This window comes from Rattus norvegicus, chromosome X (genome assembly GCF_036323735.1).
Source record: "Rattus norvegicus strain BN/NHsdMcwi chromosome X, GRCr8, whole genome shotgun sequence".
NCBI classification, from domain to species: Eukaryota; Metazoa; Chordata; class Mammalia; order Rodentia; family Muridae; genus Rattus; species Rattus norvegicus.
Genome location: NC_086039.1, coordinates 111,536,783 through 111,544,391, shown reverse-complemented (window position 1 = coordinate 111,544,391; position 7,609 = coordinate 111,536,783). Strand labels below are relative to the sequence as shown.

Sequence of the window (7,609 nt, the reverse complement as noted above, 5' to 3'; positions counted from 1 at the left end):
CTTTTAATTCTTCTTTATCTTACTGTTATGGTCAGTTTTCAAACCCTCTACATTTAATTTCTTTTAACAAATACATAATTTAGAGGACCTTTTCAATTCCCCAACGTCCCATTTGAACAGTATCATAGCAAATATTTCATTTGGTTTCTTGTATTAACCCTGTCAATTCCAGCACTTCGGAGGCTCAGAAGTCCAATTGGTCATTTTCTGCGACTCTGAAGTGCTATTAGTTTAAGGTCCCTGGGTCTTAAACTAAACATTTTGCCTTGTTATCCTCTGTAAGGTGAAGGGTACTGACTGGTCAGTTAACATGTTATGTTCTCTTAAATCCCACAGTTAAGTGGTAAAAGCCCAAAGGGAAATTCCACATCCACAGCATGATTTACAAGAGAGAATGGTGCATAGAAGTTAATAAAGAAAGTTAATATACTTTATAAATGTAATGAAATAAGCGAAAGAATACCAAAACAAAGTGAAAGCAAAAACAAAATCAATATATTTTATAACTAAACTTAAGACACCAGCTTTGATCTTTTTCTCATGCTTCATTTGTAGCTATTTTTAAAAGCAGCTCAATTTTGTTTACAAGCCTAAGTTAATTTTGAGTTGGTACCCTGTTTCTATTTTGCTGTGAGCCATAGGTCTGGATTTTACAACATCAATCACCACTTAACAGGATTACTAAAAAATAAGCTCTATTCAAAATTCATGTCTACAGATCTTCTTGCTAGAAGGAATCTTTGAATTACCAGCTAGAGCTCATCTACACAGCAAGCCTATCTCCTAGCTATACTTTTTTCTCTGAATATATAAGCTACATACGAGGGGTACACAGTGAGTAGAGATCACCTCCTGCTTTAACAGAATTTCTTCAAAATTCTACTACCTAATATTTTTATATCGTTGGTTTTGAAAAAGCAAAATTAAAATAATGTTACCAGTAAGTCAACATTTGCCAACCTGGGGACCACAAGTATTAAAATTTTTAAAAAGCTTTGAAAATCATAGCATAATAATTTGTGTACATAATCCAAGCACTTTGAATGCTACGTTGAGGCTAGCAAGCTCCAAGCCAGTGACACTCTACATTTAAGGAGGAGGAAGAGGAGGAGGAGGAGGAGGAGGAGGAGGAGGAGGAGGAGGAGGAGGAGACACTTGGGGAGTGATTTGTATTACCATTTCTTTCTTTTTTAAGAATCAAAATCAAGAAATGTAGAGTAAAACTTTTTGAAGACCATTTAACAAATCTGTACATTGGGGGAGTGTTTTTAATTGTAATTACATATAGGAGTGATTTCTCTTATTTTAAACCAAGTATCAATTCTGTTTTATTTGTCAACTGGAAAACTAGACAATCCCCCACTGCAACAAGGTATTAATTAATCCTCTTCCTCATCATCACCAGCTCCAGCACCACCCTGGCCTTTCTTGGCATTCTTCCTCTTCACTCTGCCTGGGCGGCCACCACCATAAGGGGAATGGAGGGAGAAGTCAATGTGCTTCTGGGAGTCCAGACGAACCATGAAAGGGTCTTGCTTGCGAACCTGCTTGCATACCCTGATGTGACATTGGCGGATGTGCACACGGGCTTGATGAATAGACTTGGCCAGGCCCAGCTTAAAGACCTGGGTCTGCAGCCGTCTCTACAAGAAATCCTCAATCTTCAGGCCCAGAATGAAATCCAGCTTCATCTTGCCCTCATCCACCATCCCAATGCAAACAAGTCGCCTCAGTAGAGCGTTGCCTTCAAACAGACATTGAAGATCCTTCTTGTCCAGCGTCAACAGATTCCGGGCAGCCTTACGGATCTTCGCCAGGGTAAATTTGACCCTCCACACCTCACGTTTGTTCCAGAGTTCATACTCTCCAATCAACTTTAGCTCCTGGTCGAGACACGATTTCTCAAAGAGTCTCCATGTGGTCACAGGTTTTGTGACAAACCCAGCTTCTGGTGACCAGCATGTTGACGATGCTAGGCCCACTGCGCCTACGAAATCAGGCCCGTGACTGATTTCTAAAATCTCTTATTCCACTTAAACCCTATAAAGGTCTCCATTCTTCCTTGGGACAGATTTTTATAAGTAAACACAGCTTTTGTTGTATAAATATTTCATCTTTTCTACACATTTTCTGGATTTAGGTTTGACTTATTCTTATTTTCTAAGTTTCTGAGCTGCATCATTAAGTCATTTATTTGTGCTCATTAGGCTTCTTTAATATAGGTGCCTGAACTACAAATTTTCTCTTGGTACACTTTTAATGTGTCCCAGACGCTTTGTTGTATTGTGTTTTAATCTTCATTTCTTCTTGATACATTCACCGTTCAGTAATATATCATTTACTATCTGAGAGTTTGTGTACTTACTAGAGATCCTTTACCATTGATTTTGAGTTTTATTTTGCAAAGAGTTATTTCAATTTTTACTTATTGATATTTGTTTTGTATTCAAGTATGTTATCTGGGAGAGCCTGTCGTAGTCTGCTGCATAGAATGTGTATGTATCTTTGGTGTTTGGGTGGAATCTTTTGCATTCCATTAAATCTATTTAATGTATCATTTAATTCTAATGTTGCTGGTTCCTTAAGCAGAATAATATTCGTGGAGGAATGGAATAGAGTAGCTTAACTCAAAAATGCATTTATGCTCAGGCTTTTTAAGAATTAGAGACTGGGGCTGGAGCGACTGCTCAGTGGTTAAGAGTACTGTCTCCTCTTCCACAGGTCCTGAGTTCAATCCCAGCAACCACATGGTGGCTCACAACCATCTGTAATGGAATCTGATGCCCTCTACTGGTGTGTCTGAAGACAGCTACAGTGTGCTTATGTATACTAAATAAATAAATAAATCTAAAAAAAAAAAAGAATTAGAGACTGGCTAGAGAGATGGCTCAGTGGTTAAAAGCATTGGCTGCTCTCCCGGAGGTCCTGAGTTTAATTCTCAACAACCATCTGTAATGGGATCTGATGCCCTCTTCTGGTCTTCAAAAAGACGGTTTACTCAGATATGCTCATTTCTATGTAAACAAAGAAACAAATAAACCAAGAATAAAAAAAGGATTAGAGACATTTAAAAGCAGCAGTACCTATGTGCGGGAATAACAGAAAGGACACACATAGGACTTAGGCAAGAAAAATGGTCCAAAATGAAAAGAAAAATGCTTCATCCTTCATGCTGGACTGATCTTGAGATTCATAACATTCTCCACTAATCCGAGACAGTTTAACTTGATGGAAAACAAGTCTAAAATGATTGTTAAGATATGTGGTTTCTCAGATGCACATTTTTAAAAATCAAATATATATAATGGAATAGAAAAACGTGACAGAACTAGAAGAAGAAAATACCATGGCAGAAACTCTCTGCCCTAGTTAGCTTTAACCATCAATTTACCATAGTCTAGGGTCACCCAAGAAGAGAACGTCAATAGAGAAATTGCCTAGATCAGTTTGGACTGTGGACACATTTCTGGACATTCTCTTGTAGAAGAAGACCTAACTCACCATGAGTGGCCCCATTTCCTAAGTAGGAAGACTAGGTAATCATGAAACGGAGTGGGTCAGCAAGTAGTTTTCCTTCATGGTTTCAGTTTCAATTTCCTTCTTAAATCTTGTCAGCCTTTGTGGACTCAGACTTCAGGCTGACTCCCTTTAAAAGCAGGATCCGCGCACAGCCTGAATGCTCTCAGACTGCAGGTCAGTCACTCAACAGGTATTTATCAGTAGATCTGTGCTTAATGTCCAACCTTATGGACCTAAGTACCAGCTCAGTGTTCCCAAATACTATGGCAACTACCTATATACCAAGGTAGACAGCAATCCAGAATGTCCAGACAAGCTGACTGGTAAATGTATCTTCCCAAACAGAAGAATAGGCTACAGAAACAGGAATACATTCTTATGTCTTCAAATGTTCAGATGTAAACACATGGCCCAAAGTATCAAGAACAACAGGCAAATATGCCTTTGCCAAAGAAAGCACCAGTATGTGACCTTGAATCAAGTGAATGATGTCTCCAGTAAATAGTATAGCATGAAGGAATAGATTTTTAAAGATTCAAATGCACACTTAATACAAAGACTCACTTAACGTTGAGTGATATACATACATTGACAGTTAAAGGTTACAAAAGACATTGCAAAGAAATGGAAGCCATAAAAGCAAGAATACTATGTTTACAGCAAGTAAAGTATATTTTAAATAAAGCATTTTTAATGAAATGGTGCTATATTACACACAGACACACATACACAGACACACACACACACACACACACACACACTCCGAGAGAGAGAGAGAGAGAGAGAGAGAGAGAGAGAGAGAGAGGAAGAGAGAGAGAGAGAGAGAAAGCAAGAGAGAACATTCCATCATTCTATCCAACAATAGCAGAATACACATCTCTCTCAAGTGCAATGGAACCATCTCCGGGAGAGATCACATGCTAAGCCACAAAACAAGACTTAACAAATGTAACAAGATTAACATCAGATGAATGACCACAATGGTATGAAACTAGAAATCAATAACAGAGGGAAATTCAGAAAATTCAAAAATTCATGGAAATTAAGCAAAAATTTCCCAAATACCAAATGAGTCAAAGAACTATAAAGGAAAATTTAACATATCCTGTGAAATGGAAATGAATACACAAAATACCAAAACATTGACAATACAATAGTCTCCTGGGAAGGAAAGTGTCAGCAAAAAGAAATGCTTCCTTCAAAAAGAAGAAAGATCTCAAATAAACAGCCTAAGATTACACCTCAAGGAACTACAAAAAGAGCAAACAACTAAATCCAAAAATAATAAGGGGAAGGAACTAATGAAGATCAGATCAGAATAATTGAAATAGAAACTAAAAAACAACAGGAAAGATCAACAAAACCAAAAATTGGTTTTTGAAAAGATAAACAAAATTAACAGAACTTTAGCCAAACTACAAAGAAACAGAAAAAACTCACACTAAATCAGAAATGGGAAAGGAAACATTAAAACTGATACAATGGAAGCAGAAGGGCTCCTGGGAGACTGTTGTAAAAAACGATGTTTAAACAAATAGGAAAACCTAAATAATGAATATATTCCTAGACACATACAACTTACTCTTGTTAATCATGAACATGTGGGAAACCTAAACAAACCAATGACAAGGACATTAAATCCATCACAAAAATCTCCCATCAAGAAAAGCCCAAGACTACGGTAGTAGTGTTGGATTGCATCAAATATTAAAAAACAATATCGGGGTTGGGGATTTAGCTCAGTGGTAGAGCGCTTGCCTAGCAAGCGCAAGGCCCTGGGTTCAGTCCCCAGCTCTGAAAAAAAAAATGAAAAAAGAAAAAAGAAAAAAAAACAATATCAATTCTTCTCATAGTACCCAAAAATATCCAAACTCATTAGCGACATTATTCTGAGATCAAAATTAGACAAGGTCACTACAAAATTAAAATAGTGTGCCTGATGAACATAAACAAAATTCTAATTAATATACTAGGCAATGAAGTCATCAGCCCATAAAATCACAATCCACTATAGCTAAATGGGATTAATTCCTAAAATATAATCTCTTACTAATATTATAAAAACTCTATAAACATGTGGAACAAACAGCATCTTAACATCACAAAGCAAAATGACTTTATTATCAAAAGGGAAAGATAGTTAAACACACAAATATGATAAAATTTTAACAGAACAAAGGACAAAAGCCCCATCAATGATATTGGTTATTGATAAAAATTTATATACTTTCATGATTTAAAAACAGCTCAACAAATTACATACAGAAGGAATTGCTTCATCATAAAATGCCACTTAAGCAAAACTCAAAGCTAAGGTCATGTTCAAAACTTAAAACTTGAAACCTTGGATGAGACGAGTCAAGGCAACAAAGTCCAACTCATACTGTAAACAGAGAGTGGAGAAGCGTAGAGAAATAAAATAAAATAAAATGAAATGAAATACATTTGACTGTCGGATTAGAAAGCTGAAAAGCATGGGAAACAGGAAAGACTATAGAGAGCAAGGCAGGAAACAGCCCTCAGCTCCAACACCAGTATCACGGGAATGACGGGGGATGGAAGTGCATTCAAAACCCACAGTAGGAAGTCCTGGCAGGAGCAGACTGGCAGCCCTGACACCAAGATAAGTTCACAGTGTTTAACAACCTTAAATGCCATCTGCAGTTTTATAGAATAATGACTTCACTCTCATAAAAGGTAAGCGTTGTTGCTCTTTGTATTCCAGGATACTGTCACTGTCACTAGATAGTGCCTTGACAGGGGGCTTACTATTTGACACTGAACAATTCTGGGGACCTGGAAAACAGAAACTACGAAATAAATAGAAATCCATCAATCTCCTTGTCAGGGTAGAAATCTGAGTTAATTGGGAATCTATATTACCTTCCTCATCAGATAGACAATCTAATGTTCTGTTTTCTACATGCTGGAAGGAATTAGTGTGACTTTCTCCATCCATTATATACGTATCATGGCCAATTTACAATACATTCCACCTGAGTCAATAGGAGGAATTAGATTCAGAGTACAATTTATTTCATCTTAAGACACAATCTCACAAACATTTTATCTTTCAGGAAGCAACTTTCTGATTTACTTTTTCCTCCAAGAACTCTGAACTCCATCTGGCTAGATGCCAGTAACACAAGAATAAATCACATTGCTAGTCATCGGTGATGGGCTTATTTGATAGAATATTTCAACTGACTCTCTTATATGGAAATCATGATGGTGCACTTTTTAAGATTCACTTTGTCACATTTGCCCATGTTCCACTAGATTTTAAGTGCCCTACTGAAATAAAAAAAAAAAGCTTTTTATATTGAAATAAGTACTCAGTCATTCAGAAGAACCAATGTCAGCCAAAACAAAGACTAGAAGTAATGTGATGACCATGCTTCACTTTTCATTTGAATTCTTTAAGAGTTATGTTGAGCTCTTGTCTCCTGACCTCTTGTCACAGAAATTCTTGAGAGCGCATCTCTTTTGAACTTTCATAATCCTTATGCAAGTCAAGCCAACAGATATAGATAAAAGGAAGTTTTTTTCAGGCAAAGAGGATTTTAACAGGTAAGATGAAGAGATGAAATGAAATGCAATTATAAAGGTCAACTACTTCCAGTCTTTTACATGGGAATTACACACACACACACACACACACACACACACACACACACACACACACACACCCGAAAGGATAATCAGTACAGTATTCCTTCAGTCCTTTTCAATGCTCCAGAGGTATTCTGCCTCCTTACCTTTTCTTGCTTCGTGAAGTTACCTACAGACCTTGACCCATGGCTTTCTCCTTCATGTATAATGAATGATATTATTATAATATCAGGCCGAGTCTTTATATTTCATCACTCTTGTTCTCCATCATTTGCTCCTTCCTTTTCACTTATATTGGACCCACCCATATAATCCATCCGAACCTTTCCATTTCAGGAACAGTTGATTGACAACCTCAATTTCATCTGTAACATGATTTCACTGTGCTAGTTAATCTAACATACCTACAGATCCAAGAGTAGAATCTAAACATCATAGAGCAGCCATTTATATGCTTACCATCCTTCAGTCTCTCTAC

At 37.0% G+C, this 7,609-nt stretch overlaps 1 pseudogene; it reads right to left on the bottom strand.

Annotated features, from left to right (window-relative positions):
* Positions 1-1,311: 1,311 nt before the first annotated feature.
* On the bottom strand, positions 1,312-1,962 carry Rps9-ps11 (ribosomal protein S9, pseudogene 11; annotated as a pseudogene).
* Positions 1,963-7,609: the final 5,647 nt, after the last annotated feature.